At 38.4% G+C, this 15,630-nt stretch overlaps 1 protein-coding gene across 2 annotated transcripts in view; it reads left to right on the top strand.

Annotated features, from left to right (window-relative positions):
* LOC124160914 (phospholipase B1, membrane-associated-like) overlaps positions 1–15,630 on the top strand; it is a 75,848-nt gene that overhangs the window by 35,804 nt on the left and 24,414 nt on the right. The window contains exon 1 of one of the 2 annotated variants that reach the window (XM_046537031.1): positions 117–517. The exons of the other annotated variant lie outside the window; for it this stretch is intronic. The gene's annotated coding sequence lies outside the window, so the exon portion shown is untranslated. Of the gene's footprint in view, positions 1–116; positions 518–15,630 lie in introns of those variants that run through there. 2 annotated transcript variants of the gene reach the window in all.

The following is a 15,630-nucleotide window of genomic DNA, read 5'->3' on the forward strand; positions in this document are numbered from 1 at the left end:
ACACGGAGGGGAGGGGGACTCGCGGGGCCGGGGGAGGAGGGAGAGAGCGGAAAGAGAAGGGGGGGAAGGCACCCGCGGCCGATCCATTCAGTCGCAACTCGGTCGTCATGGAGATTGGCCGGCTCGCCGGTTTTCCGCGAAACAAGTTCGGGGAGATCTGTGCGCCTCCGACATACAAGCGTCTCCCCCCCGAGGCGCCAATTGCTCTCTCCTGGGTCGCAGTCCCAGCGGTGGGTGCCTAGTGCTCTGTGTGAACAGATTCGCGATCACCCAGAGTGTTGCCCGTTGTCTTTCCCTATCGTAAGAGACTTCTGTTCCAGATTTTAATTACTCAGTGTATTGTAAGATCTTAGATTTTTCCGGCGTATCAGGTGCAGGAACCCAGGTGCCCGGTGGAGAACCCGAGAATCCTTCCCTTAGTGTGTGTTTGCGTGTGATTCTCTCTCGCGTTCGCATCGCGACCACGTTCGATGGCACGGAAAAGAACTGGTCGATCCTCAGGAATTCCTAGAGTGAGGTAAGAGTTGTGTACACCAGAAGTCCACGGCTGTTTTCCTTATATTTATATTAAAAATGAGCGCCTCCTCCCAAACAAGGTTTAAAGATCTAAGATTGAGAAGAGTGATCAAATTTGGTTCAATTTTTATCCTTGTAATATATACCCCAAAAGTATATAGAAAATGATGCAAAGTTTTTCAGTAAATCGCTAAATCTCCTCGGCAATTCTTAATGAGGAACATTAGCATTGGATATTGAAAAATCATCATAAATATTATCTCAATAAAAATATGTTATCATCATGAAGTTCACGGTGTCTTTAGTTACATAATTTATTTATTAATACTTGTTACTTGCAGTGATGTTTATTTTGTGATTTATCCATAAAAGAAGGTCCTTTTATTTACATCAGTTTGATTTTTCTAATACTTATAACGGATTTAGATGGCTTCCGCGACAAGGATGACTGTAATTGGTGATTCGTTCCTCATGGAGCAGAATCATAAAATTCTTGGATTTTCATTATGATCATATTCACACTAGTTACATGACTCGTGGAGATAGCCTTAAGGTTCTTTTAATCTTCCAAGTATGTGATTGTTAATTCTACCTGACAATGCCTTACTTTTTTACCCATTTTAATTCATTTGGTCATCGCTTTCTTTGCATAAAATTTTCTCGTCTTATGAATTTGCTGGTATTCTTAGAAGTTTCTAAACTATATAGCAACCTAGACCGCGGAGTATCAACATTTATTGTACGGAGACCATCGTGCCATAGAAATGTGTATTATCCAACCTCCGTATTTGTTGATGGGAGCACTCCCATTGTTTAGTTTAATTCGGTCAATGAAATGACGAGTAAATATTCCTGGCACTATCAAGGCCGGAATCGAAGTGGATGGTGTATGATGTTTCACTGAAGTATGAGTTTTAATGTCTGGCTCTCTCAGTTTCGCAGTGGTTCGGTGCTGAAGAAACCATATTTTAAATCCATATTAAGCAAACCATTTTTCTTTTCTAAGTGTCTCCATTATTTTTCGTCACTACTACTACTACTATTCCTCGCTACTATTATCTACATTAATGCTGTGCAGCTTTTGGTATTTATTTATTTATTTACTTGAGGCTACCAGGTGGTTTATAGCGGGACAAAACATTGAGAACTGTGCATACTAAAAAACCTTTTTTGTGCCGTCCACTCCTTTTATTTCATTAGACTACTACGACACATTTGGACGAATAGCGTCATCTTAAGTTGACCTAATGATGACGTCATGCAACTTAATGCTTGGTAGTTAAATTGTAAGAAGTGGACAGTATATAAAAGTTACACTTCGATTCGTTATTCCGTTTCTCTTTATCTCGCCAAATATAGCGAAACTTATTGAGTATCATGCCTTTTCTTTTTCATGCCGGAAACCGGTTGAACTGTCCTCATAAAATTTTGAATAAATTAGTATTGATGATTGTGTCCCTCAAAAGGTTAAAGAGAACTTTTCAAAGGAATCGTGAAAATATTGGCACCCAACGACCATCTTGACCTGGGGAACAAATTTTTGGAAATCCTGATTTGTCGCAGTTAATCTTCTTCTCGCCAACAAAACACTCAATTTTTACGGTTCTGTGTGAAGATATTCATCTAGGGCCTTTGTCCTATCGGTGTCATCGTCCGTGAAGGAAGCATTTACCGCCAGTTGTCTTCGAATTCTGTCTCCCGCCCATTCCTCAAGGGCACTGCCTCCGTGAGTAGGAGCATTAAAAACCGAGCTACCAAATTTATTCAAAAGTCGTTGCGAAACTGCTTTTAATATTGATGGACGCGAGAACACGTCTAGCTCACTTTCGCTTTCCTCCCCGTCCGGACGCAACTTGTATCACCAAACTCTAGGTAGGAATGTTGCATTCCAAAAACTTCACCGTTTCACCTTGAAAAGGACGACAGTTTGTCGTCCCTGAAGTCCTTGCTGTAAACGATCCTTTCGTCTGTGGTCGCTTTGCCGGTCAGGTCGATTATGACCGCTCCATCAAGCCCCTGCAAAGACGTCATCGTTCTTTATGACATTTGAGGAGATGAGAAGCCAAGGGGTACTAGTGATTTTCTTCTAAACGGAGTAAGGAACGGAAATTGATTGAAGAAATATACATAAACTTTGTTGGCCAAGGGATACGAGTGAGTCTTTGTTCTGTGCTGACATCGAGTGGAAAATCAAATGCAATACTAAATATCTAGTTGATCTGTGATGTTTTCTTTGCCTAATTCTTTTACCTAACTCTGTTTAGAAGAAAACGTCACTTGTACCCCTTGGCTCCTCACCCCTTCATTTGAGACACTGCGAAACAGCGATATTTAATTCGACCTGAAAAATTGCGTCAAAATAAAATTTCAATTGAATTAATGAATTGAAGGATTTGATTCTTTCCCGGTGAATGGTGGCTGTGCATGTCTATCGGACTTCCCTTCAGGTGAGGCTAACCATTTCTGCCCACGTTTCGAGAAATGCTTTTTCATCTTCCTCAGTCAGAGCTGGTTGATGATGGCTTTTTCAGTAGAGCGCCTAACCCGATGGGACGTCTCAGAGACATTAAAGCCAATTTAATGAATCAATTGAATTCCAAAATTAATTTATTACCAATGTTTAGTCGTAGATATTACTAGAAATTGAAGAGTTTTTTTTTAACATCTTGAAGTTACCGTTTATGAATGCCCACCGATACCCGATGATCAGTTATCAGAGACCGCCAAACACGATAACCGGTTACTTATGGTCACCTGTTTCCAATTACCGGTTTCTGGTGGCCACCAGTTTCTGATCACCGGTTTTTTTACCCAGTGACCGATATCTGAACAAGTTAGTGAGCCACAACCGAAGGTCATCTCACGTTATCGTTCAGGAATAATCGATTACCGGAAACTTTTACCGGTTATTGGATAGCCCCACCCGTTTATTTTCCAATGAAACTTCATACGGATAATTTGCAGTTGTCCTATTAGCATCACATTCCTTTATATCTGTTGTGCATTTATTTATTATTTATATCAAAGTATACTTCTGCAAAATATACGCGCCCAATGGTATGCTAACGTTATATCCATCAACTTTTCTTATCAGAGTTCTGACTCCTGTTTAATATGGCCGTTATGAATTGCTACCAGTTTTTCGTCGTGACCAAGGAAGAATGTGACGAAATAATATGAAGTCATCTATAAGGGAAAAAAACAGATGCCAAATTTGATGTTTCAAAATTAAAAATGAATGAAAAAGAGATATTTTCCCTTCTGTGATGCTGGCTGAAAGTGGGCGGTCGAGTTTGTGGCCTGAATATGGCACGATTAACTTAAAAATTATAAAAAACAAAAGTTTTTTATGGAATGTGAGCGATGTTTTACAGTAATTAGTTTCAAATTGACCCGAGACTCGTCAGTAGGAATGCCTGCTGTGCCTATTTTGTTGACGTATAATTTTTTACCGGTTTTCTGTAATTTAAAACCTATAGGTCTATTCTTTTTGACTAATCTGTCTTTCATGGCTTTATTTCATATTTTAAATTTTCTAAGAGGGTGCATAGCTTGATAATTTGCTGATCGCAGAGAGGTAATAAAACATAGTCTGCGCCGCCTAACTGCAGGTCCCAAGTTAACCTTCACAAGTTAAGTACAAGTTAACCTTAACCTTTGCTGTAAAATCTGATTGAAATCCTCGATATAATTTTCAGCCGAAGTAAGTGAAAAACTCTTATATTATACAGGCTTCTTTGATATGAGTGAAGCATCCTATAGCTTCGTATCAGTTGAAATTTATTGCCATTTAAAATTTCATGTTTCCTATAAATATGTATGATAATAAATTTTTTCATTGAAACGTAAACGGCACTCTTAAGCTGAAATTCATTGCTAATTTATTGTATGATTAGGTTTATAAAATAATATTATAAATTATGATGTTCTATAGCCATTTCTGTCGTGCGAGGCTACTTAACGTTAGGGAAATATGTGATATTTCATCGGACATTTTCCGCAAACCCTCCGAGCGATTGGTTGACGTACTGGAATCTTTTCTCCCCGCCTGTCCCTGCTTTTGTATTCTTTAATTTCTGATTTTACTTGTATTTAATTTATAAGATGATTGAGGCATTCAACCATTGAAACGTCAGTATTATTTATACTTTACTAATGATAAATTGATTTCCGTGATTGTGACGACGAAAATCATGGATAGTGATGGGTATATTTCTCTCTGGTATGACTTAATTTGCATTAGACCTGAATCCCATGGTGTAAATTGTACTGTCGTTATCCTAGAATCGCCTTCATTGGGCCAAAACATTGGGCTTCCACATATCCTTGGGCGAGGCGTTAACGGTTATTCAATGGTTATTCGATGTATATTCAAAGTTCCAGGAAGGTGAGAACAAAGAGATGAGTTGGGAAAAAAGATTAATTTGGTCCTCGCTAGCGGCTCAAACTCCGCGGCTCGGCAGGTTGATATCTAAATTTATATTTAGGCTGATACCTAGATTTTATGTAATAATTTATAATGTCTATATTATTATGGTACAAAGTTAGCTTACCAATATAAAAATAATTATAAAGTCAGAAATAAATCTTAAATACGTAATTTGCTACATTGACGCAATATATCTGCCTTGATAATTTTTTTATGAAAAAGTAAGCATAAAATATGATACCCCAGAAATTTTACTATACAACTTACATAGTCAAAGCGAGTTTCAAGAAAGTGGAGAAAAAAAGAATTTAAGTCTGCCTTTTTCCGGATCCGGACCACTGTGCGCCGCACTGTGGGCAGAAATCGAAAAAAAACTGGACAAAACCTCAAAAATGTAATTTTTTAATGGAATTTAAAGCTATGCGTATTTTTTGTCATTATATTAGTGCAAGTTTTGTGCGCAAACAGTTTTTCATGGGTAAATTTTTTTAAAACAAAATATATGGCCTCAAACAAAGTACATGGTCAAACGAATTACGCAAAAATTGCTCACATTGAATTTTTTTCAAAAGAATTTCGTGGCGTGTGCGAACCGTTGAGCGATTGTTTGCTGGAAGAAACATTCCGGTTTACTCCCCGATCTCTTTCCAAGGAAAATTCCAAGTTATTTTTAATTTTCAAGGCGCGTTACTCGGATGGCACAAGGAAAAACCTTAGCCCTGAACCAGCCTCCGTGGTGGATTTTCCTGGCAAATCGAAGGTCGCGAATTTTCATCCAGACTCCAATGTGGGCGTAATGCTCTCGGTTACGTGTTTTCCTTTATCCTTACGTTCAAAAGATATTTCCTGCGACTTGGAATGATGCGCTAGTTATTTTGGCAATTTCATTTACATCTATATATATACGTAGAAAAGAGGATGTCTGTTTGTCTGTCCGCTATTCGTTTCCATACGGCTCGACGTATTTCGTCCAAAGTTGGTACGTAGGTTTACCTCATGCTATCGAACTCCGTAGTGCTACTATTGATTGCGTCCTTAGCATCGTTTTCTGATTTCGCACGTCATTGGTTGCTGTTGGACATCCTACCGGGTCGGCTCATCTCTTGACAAGCTCATGGAGGAAACATTAAAATCCTGCTATTTTTACAGAGCAACGTCGGGTGGCCTGATAGTTGTGATATAATTTATATTGACCGCAGAGTTCTAGCCGTTAAATAGCATAGCTCAACTATAGCATTAAGAATTGCTGGAAGCGTTGTTTTAAAATATTGATGAGAGATTTATTTTCGTCATGAAATCGAACGGAATGTCAGATTACGTTAGATTTTATTCATTCGCAGTGAAAATTGTTCATGAGCCATTACTAACTTTGGCCTAAGTGTTAACATGGTGATTATTTCAAACTGACATTTTTGATCCGATCAACAATATTTCAATCCGAATCAACAATATGAGTAAGTTCCAATATTACTTTATAAATAGACAGTTTTAGTTGTGCAATGGAAAGGAAATAATATGCCATGATTTTCTCTTTTAAAATTACTGCAGGAGTATGTACACGGGTGAATTATATCATCGCACGGTTATTAATAAAATAATATTTGGTTGACAGATCGAATACTTCCATTAGTCGCAATGTGTACGAATTCAACTGCCTTATGTTTGGAATTTTTCTCACAGAAGAAAAAAATGTCGCCATGGTACTACTTCCTTGGGTATGGTTATTTTTATTCGTGCTATCTCGTGGTTACTCGGAAAACAAACCGAAACAAAAAGGCAAAAGGCCGAAATAATTTTAAGAAACGTGGAGATAATTGGAATTGACGAATGATAAAATTGAGATGTGTAACTCGGACAGAAAATCAGGTGATTCGAGGTCAAATGTCACAGCGATTGGAGAAATATGAAAAAGAAGTATTTTCACAAGGTGGCGGTAAATGTAAACGTTGTCATCCCAATGGTTGCCTTAGTGCAATACATTATCTGTATACGATTCCACATAAAAACATATTAACCGACCTTTATTCTGGAATGTCAATATCAAAAGGATAATTGATAATGACTCATTTTCAGTGTAAGCTATAGTCGATAATTATGTTTTTCTCTCGATTAAAAATCATTCTCTTTACTTGATTAAAGTATGTGTTCCCGTCTGGTTGGACACCCTAAACTACATCGTGTGAAAGAGAACCAGGAATTTGGAAGTGCCCTGATATTTTTTTGTAAAAAAATTATTATGCCAGCGTTTTTGTGAATTTTGATGAGGCTGGTTTTTTACGTATTTTGTCCGCCATTCGGTGGGTATAGCCTCCTTATTTTTTTTTTTTCGCTCAAGTTGTCGACCATGGAATATAGTTATCGCTCGCGGATTTCGGGCGTTTTCCCTCGCGCTCACCGACCTTCTAAGCATCTCCCGAGGGCTGGCGCCAAGTGAAGGGAACATAGGCGCCCCCTGTGCCGATGAAATGACGTCACGGACTTGAAACTGCCCCTAAGCTCCCGCCCACTCTTTTCGGCGATGCACCTTACGTAGGGTAGAGAAAAATTGCGTCTAGGAATTTGTACTATATGTAGATAGCGGATGCCAACAGGAACCAAAATTAGTAATGATGCTTAGGTCGAAAACGCACCATTTTTGACCTACAGAAACTTTGAGCCTAGCACTCCGATTGGACGAGAGTTTGCCCTGTTGCGGGATGCTCAGGACAACTCGTAACTTCTAATGCTTTGCCTGCCGAAGATTGCGATGCACACATACATTTCATAAAAACCAAGAAAAAATAAAAACCAGCCTCGCGAAATTTTATACGCACATATTTATGTTATATGTACACATACGAGATGTGTTGGCTAATAACATTTGCAGCTGGAAATCGTCAATGTTAATTCATTCAAACTCTTGCGCTGTGAATGTTTTCCCTTAAGAAGCAGATCGATTCGGCTTTCACTTGGTTAAAATTCATGATAAATGAAGGCATACAACCATTGTAAATTTTTTCGCGTGTTATCGCAGAAATTACAATACAGATTACTGCTATAATTCGGTTAATCGATGGGGGAGCGGATGAGTGTGGTGGCTGGAGTGATGGCTTCCCGCTTAGTCGAACCGGGTTCAAATCCCGGCAGTAGAATAGTTTTTTGACCTTAATTGATCATATTTGACTGATTGACCTTAGCTGTTGGTCGCCTCCTCCAAATAAATGGCGTCAATTATGCCGTCGACCGTCAATGTGGTAACGGGGAAAATATCACATATTCGGACTTAACTTCTAAAATACCGTGAAAATGAGCTTACATGCTAACAATATATGGCATTTCAATAACTCCTTACATACTATTTTTCAGTCAGAATTCATTGAATTATCATTTGGGGGTCGATTCGCCATACTTAACCTCCAATTGGTCATTTGGCATTTATCGACGTATAGTGGGTACATTTCGAGATGAACGGACGAAAATCTTTGCGGTGCCATTCGGTACGCGTTAAGTAGAATCGGACGGAAAAGTATCATCGGCATGCAGAACGCCGCCTCCTCTGAATTAAAGGCGCCCCCTCCACCCTATCAGTTAGGGAGGGGTGGTATCCGTTGGTCAACCCGCCCACTTTCACTCCGCTCCCGTGTAGTTCAAGGTGGCGATTCCGTCTGCGGCGGACGACCTCAAAACATAGAGCACGCCCGTCCCCCTCCGCTGCATTCCGTGTCGTCATGCCCACCGCTGGCTCGCGACCGTCGCGTGCGTCGGACCGCAAAGTGCAACTGTTGTCGCCCGGCGGCGGATGTGCGAACGTGATTCGCGACCGAATCTCCGGGCTGGGCGTCGTCGCACTTTTTAAGAGCGCATCGACCTCAGGCCGCTTCATCTCATGCTAGTTCCGCCCTCAGAGGTAGTAGCACAGGAAAAATTCTCATAATGGCCTCCGTTTATGAGTGGGGGAATTTTTACAACGTTTTTCTTAACTTACTTTCGTGTCTGTCTGGTTGTCTGTCTGTTTGTTACGGTGGAATTTTGTAACTCAATTTTAACACACTTATCGACTAGCTAGAGCATTGAAACTCTATATCTAGCTCAGATCTTGATGACAATGCATACTTTCTGCTTTGATTTGACATGCTTTCTGTCATGATTCTGGCTAGATTTAAAAAATATTTCTTATGCAGTTGACGTACTACCAATGGAAAATGACTCGTTGACATCCGAATAACAAACATTTACAGATTAATAAAACTCCTACCCGACGAGGGTGTTCTACATCGGATTCAATATCATATTTTGCAATAAACCAAAGCATAAAATGGTTCTTATTCATCGAAAACATAGCTTTTAATCGCTAATTTAATTCGCAAACCTCCTTTCCAAATAACAAGTGAAGAGACATTTTCACATTCTTTATAGTCGCCTGACCCACTCTCACAAAGCGGCGTTAGTAACCTATGCATTAAATGTAACCTTTCATGCGCCCAACGTTTTTCGTTTTGGTTGTAATGATTGTCATAAAGTATGTCACCATTTGAGTAACAATTCATATCGAGACTCATATATGGACAGAGAAATTTATTTTCTTATTTTGTTATTGGCGAGAAAACGTTGTTTTAAATTTTTTAAAATGTATAATATTATTATACAATTGAGGACCTAGTATTATTTTTGGTGTATTTTTTCCACGGTGACTTTCGCATTTTTATTCTAACCGTCCAAAACTTCATCAGCTACATTTCCCCCAGAAATCATTATTTAATAAAATATACTGGCTGGAATAATATTTAGAAAAATGAACACGATACTTAAGTGACAGAAAAACTTTTTTAGAGAATTTCAAATTTATTTATTTACTTGTTAATTTTTTTGATTGAAAATGTTAATTCTATTGCTTTCTAAGTCACGAATAAGAAATTTTTATAATCACAAGCGTTTTTCTCACCTTCATGGCTTAAAATTTGAATAAATACAATCCATTTATGTATTTCCGAGGAAAATTCAATTTCCAATAATGATTGAACCTTGATAAAAATCTATTAAGCCATTCTCTCCCGTTAAATACGAATTTCATGGGTATTCAGCGTAGAACGTACACATGAAAATTAGTATGTCCTTGCTCTCCATGGTAATTTGCTGCGGCATATGCGCCGCTATAGGTGACTGATTGGCGAGAATGAAGGTCATGATCGATATATATATATATATATACCAGATGGAAAAGTGAATTGAAGCTACCATCCTCGACTATCTCTTGTCTGCCGAGTTATTAGCGTTAAATGAGATAAATATTTAGGGTGAAAAGTTCTGGACGTTTTTGTAAATGGGAGACGCAAATTGTGGCTGCTTTATCCAAGGGCGTACCCAGGATCAAAACTAGGGGGGAGGGGGGGGCAAGCCATGATTGTTTAAGTTGTCGGTAAGATTTAAGCATGGAAAAAATGTATGAAATCAAGATTTTAAGGAAACTGTAACAGCTCTTTATTAGCTTTTAAAATCATTTGCTCGAAAAATATTATTTTCCTTAACCCTTAAGTAGGCGCACCTCACTTTGTGACGTAAGTGGGCGCGTGGGGTCTTTTAATACCCCATGCGGAATTGTTTATAACTTCGCCAAATTTGTTTATTTTACACTGCTATATTTTACGATAGATGCTGAATGTTGGATAATTCGACTTAAGTACCTTTAATTATTTCCTATTAGTTGAGCTAATTAATATGATCTCTTTTCTTCTATTTGCTTATTTCACTATGTGCGGGTACATAACTCATGTATTTTATCATTTACAAACGTTTTAAACGGTACATAACATTTTAATGCAACATATTTTTCTCTAAAGACATTATTTTAATAATTTTTGCTGAAAGAAATAATTTATATTGTTATTATATACCAATGTTTATGTCGAATTATGATCACTTTTTTATCTCTGAATATCATACTTTAACATCTAGGGAGTAGTTCATTATATACTAAAGATGTATTCAAATCAAAATATCAATTGTTCAGAATTATGTTGTATGTAAACAATTTTTTTCTTATTTATTTAATTGTTAGAACATATTTTTTCAAATCGCAATTTTAAGGGCTTTATATAATTATATACTGCACATAAAACTTTATACTCTGTACTAATATGGAGGGTTACAGCAATAATTTCAAAAACAATGAAAATTTTTAAGTTAGTCATTTATTATTTTCATTTGAATGATCAAAACAATGAGGGCATACAGTTTTCATATGTTTTAAACACAGTTTTTGAACAGCGGCTGCAAAATTGGTTTGTTTTTTTGTCCATATTTCTAGGGCAAATGGTGCACCTAGCTCTTATTTTCACATCAAACTCACTGTGCCCCGAAGATGTTGACTCTGAAAGTTTCAAAACTTTCTCACAAAGAGATCTAGGTACAGAATTGCATGCTGCTCTTTTCCTAATCTGTGCATGAACGAGTTCTCGACCAACCTCTCTCAGAAATAACCGCCGAACCAACTTACGTTCGGCATTATTGGACATATAAATTACTTGCGCGTTGATGCCTGCAATATTTAGAATAAAAAACATAACTAATGGCCAACGTTTGCAACGTCTCGCAGTGCTGTACGTCGCACACATTTCGTCTACAGTGTCCACTCCTGACTTGGTATAATTATAGTCAGTAATGATTTCAGGCTTACGCATTTCTCCTGATCTGTCGTCAATTGAAGCATCATGATGCATAGAAGAAATCATTATAACGTTCCGGTTTTTCTTCGGAATGTAAGATAAGAGTGTCAAGTGTTTCTGAAAGGCAAAAATGCTAGTTCCTACAGCTCTTTGCTTAGCGTTAGATAATTCTGGCGGAATTTCAACCTTGTTTTTCCTCATGGTACCTAAGTATGTTATCCTTTTCTCTAACAAGTCTTGTACCAAGGGAATACTGCTGAACCAATTATCAGCTGTAATATTTCGTCCAGTGCCTGCCATTGTTTTCGCTAAACGCTTCACAACATCGCATGGCCGATTTGACAGGCGGAAAGGTCCTTCTGGTTGTGTTCCAAGATAAACTTCCATAGTCTTTGTGTACATCGATCTGGCATCCGTCAAAGTAAAAACTTTAATCCCATATTTTGCCGGCTTGCTTGGGATGAACTGACGAAAGGGACATTTACCTCGAAATGGAACCAATTGCTCATCAATTGTAGTTAGCTCTCCTAAATTGTAATATTTTTCACAGTTAGAGGTAAAAGTTTCAAAAACATTATGGAAAGCAGTGAATTTGTCATGCTCACGTCTTTGTGGTCTGTCTTTTACGTCATCAAAGCGGACGCAACGCAATAGGAACAAAAATCTTTTTATACTCATTGTAGTATAAAATATTTCGATTCCAAACCCGTCTCTATCCCATAAATCACGGATATTTTGATGTCCAGAACGAATGGAACCTGACAAAATAAGAAGACCTATGAAAGCCTTCATCTCCTCTTCATCAGTCAATTTTGCATCTCGATCTCTACTGAATAGCAAAGCAATCTGGGAGATGTAAATATTTGTGCATATGGTCACTATACTTACAGTAGCATCATCTAAAAATAGTCTGTAGCATTCGATAGGGGTTTTTGCATTTTTTGCCGGCAGTAATGGTCCCGACGAACTAGACACAATGTTCACTTGTGGGGTCCTAACTCTGCGTGAAGGTGGAAGCTTTTTCCTACGCGTTACCTTATCTTTTCCAACAAAATCTAATGAGGATGACCTATTGGGAGAGTCGTTGGCACTACACACCTCATCATCAGATGCACCACTTTCTTTTGTCCCCGTATCATGTTCCGACTCACTAAGATGATCCTCTTCCTCCGAAGCAGTAGAATCTCTTTCATCCTCGGAGGGGATATCCCGAAGAAGGTCAAGGATGCGGTTTCTTTCTCCTTCCTCTTGCTCATTCATCTTGTCCGCGAAGGGCAAACTCAAATATTTTTACGATATGTGTCGAATTCGATGCCGGCCTGAAACTGATAACAAATAAACAGCACAAATAAGAAATGAGTCTAATCAAGAGTAAAAAAGAGTCGTTTCAGGCGTGATGTGGTGAAATAAAATAATTCAATAATACTGGCAATTTACCACAAATAAATCTTTCCTGATGATGAAGTATCACTTCGAAATCGGTCGTAGTAAAGATTTCTTTGTGGAAATTGCCAATATTATTTAATCTAATCAAGAGTACCATAAATGAACAAGCGCTTCATATACATACCCTGGATAGAAGAAGAAAAATCAGCGGGTTCCCGAGTTACTCCGAGGAAGCTTCAACAACAGTCACAGTTTTCTTGTTTCCTCAAGAAGTGTTTCCCCTGCAAAGCACCGTTCTCTTCACGGTAAGAGAGGAAGTAGTTATGGGTACGAGCATAAACTACCTTACTAAATCAGAGGAGGAGGGGGTCATCTAAAAGCCTACGGTTGGTTAGGAGGGAATGATGGGGTGAGGGGATTCTTTCAAAGTAAAGCACCTATTTTCTACAATGTGTCGGTTTGATTTTATCCCTCCTCGCTTTTGAATCTTCCATGAATAAATTGTAATACACGAGAAAGAGCGCGCGGTGTTCCTCTGACTCCGCAAGATTCTACTTGATCTGGATATAAGTTAACCATTCCATCTTCAATGTTGCAGGCCTTCGTAGCGTCACATTGCTTACATTTTAATTAAATTTGAACCCACTATTAGGTTAAGTAAGGATCTCATGACCAGCACTTAAGTTAGAAATGAGAGGAGGGTAGCGTACAAGGAAGACGAACGCACCACCTGGCGTCCCTGGTACACTACATTTGTAACGTTGGTAGGCGCGTGGGGTCTAAAAAGACCCGAATGCTTAAAAATATTATTTTGCGTGAAATTGATCCATTAAAAAAATAGAGGTTTTTTATTTATCAGCTGTATGTAGGTGTTCTAGGAAGGTACTGAAAAGGTCAACTTCGAAAGCAATTTTTGTTATAAAATATTGCGTTTGCTACACCCATGGGGTCTTTAAAGACCCCACGCGCCTACTTAAGGGTTAAAGAAATTTGCGATTTTTGCTTCTAGGGGGGGGGCAGCCCCCCCTGCCCCTCGCTGGGTACGTCCATGGCATTATCAATGTCTTACTCTGCAGCAAATTTCTCTCCTAGTGCATTTTTTGTTGAATTGGAACAACTGATGTAGGAATATGCTCAAAATAGCGGCTTCACCATTTTGATTTACCTCTAATATAATTTAGATGTAGAAATGAAACAGCATCTAAGCTTTCCTATAAATTTTTTTTAGTAGTCATGATGATTTAGTTAACTTGTAAGTCATGTTGTGATGTTGTGTCAGTCTTTCCTAGTTATTTATTAAACTTGAACACATATTTCTCCTAGAGTTTCGAGATGAATGCGGTGGATTACGAAGGAATCTGTGTGATTGTGATTTCCTTTACAGATAACGAATAGATATATAGGTTTCATAATGGACTATTTCTAGTCCTAAGGAGATTAATGCTACTTTTAAACTCAATGCAGCTGGGTCTGGTGAAAATATGCGCTAAATAAGTGTTTATTTCGGGCGATTTTATAGAGGTGATGAAAATTTTTCGTGAATGAGGAAGTATATCTGAAATGCCAAAGACTGACAATGAATCGACGTGTTCAATTTTGCCTACTTCCCAATCTATGCACGACGAAAAATGTACAGACTCAACCGTTTCGCTGATAGGTTAATGACGTCACTAACTCTGAACCATCACTGCTCCTCGGCCCTGTACATGGGTCTCGTGCGGCTCGTTGTTGTTTTCACTCTTTTGCGTGATTAAATTTTGACAGGTTCTTCCTAACCAAATAAATGAACTAGGTAGCTCTTAATTGTCTTCACCACTCATACATAATGGGCGGCATCTTTTGCGATTTCAAATCCGACGCTTACGAGCGAGTGAATGAATAGGGAAGATTGTTTTCCTTTTGTCGACTCTTATTTTGCCATTTCCACTTTACGGTGTTCTCTGATGAATTGTGACTTTTGGTCTCAGTGAATGACCTCATTAACCGAAAGAATCTGGCCGTTTAGTCTAGAATGTGTTTCCTCCGTCACCCTGGTCTGCATCGACCGACCTCTTTTTTTCATGACGCAACAGTGCCTTGCAGAGTTGACATTCAAATCCGCGCTTTGTCTTTTCTCAGTCCTCCACGGATGTTCCTTTCGTAACTTCTTTATTTTCTTTCGGAAACTCTTATCGCCCCCTTTCGGTCGTTTTATGCATTGGTGTCAGTTGTTGGATGTAGGTCTGCGGCTTCCTGGATACACAATATTTTTCGCGTTAGCGTGAAATCTGGAGCGGAATTTGTGAAAGATGGTGAGTCAAGAGCAGCAAAAAATCGTATTTATTACTCCCATTCTGATGATGAAACAGTTTTTTTACTTGTAAATTTAGATAGAATTTCATCTCGAACTAAATATTTTTTATATTATGGTATATTTTTATTTAAATTATGTACTGGTCAACGTAGGTTTGAATGAAAAATGTTTTAAATAGCCCCTTCCTCAAGTTGAACTTTCCTCATCAATTATCTATAGGACCTAATCCCTTTCGTTTTATATGTAATTCATATTCCCTTACCATTTTTTATTTTATTTATCGCTCCATCCGAACACTCGGTCCACTTTTTTCGTGCCTGCTGAGTTTTTCATTTTTTTGGCTGAAATATTTTTAAAATGAGTAT

The sequence above is a fragment of the Ischnura elegans genome, chromosome 6 (assembly GCF_921293095.1).
Source record: "Ischnura elegans chromosome 6, ioIscEleg1.1, whole genome shotgun sequence".
Lineage (NCBI taxonomy): Eukaryota > Metazoa > Arthropoda > Insecta > Odonata > Coenagrionidae > Ischnura > Ischnura elegans.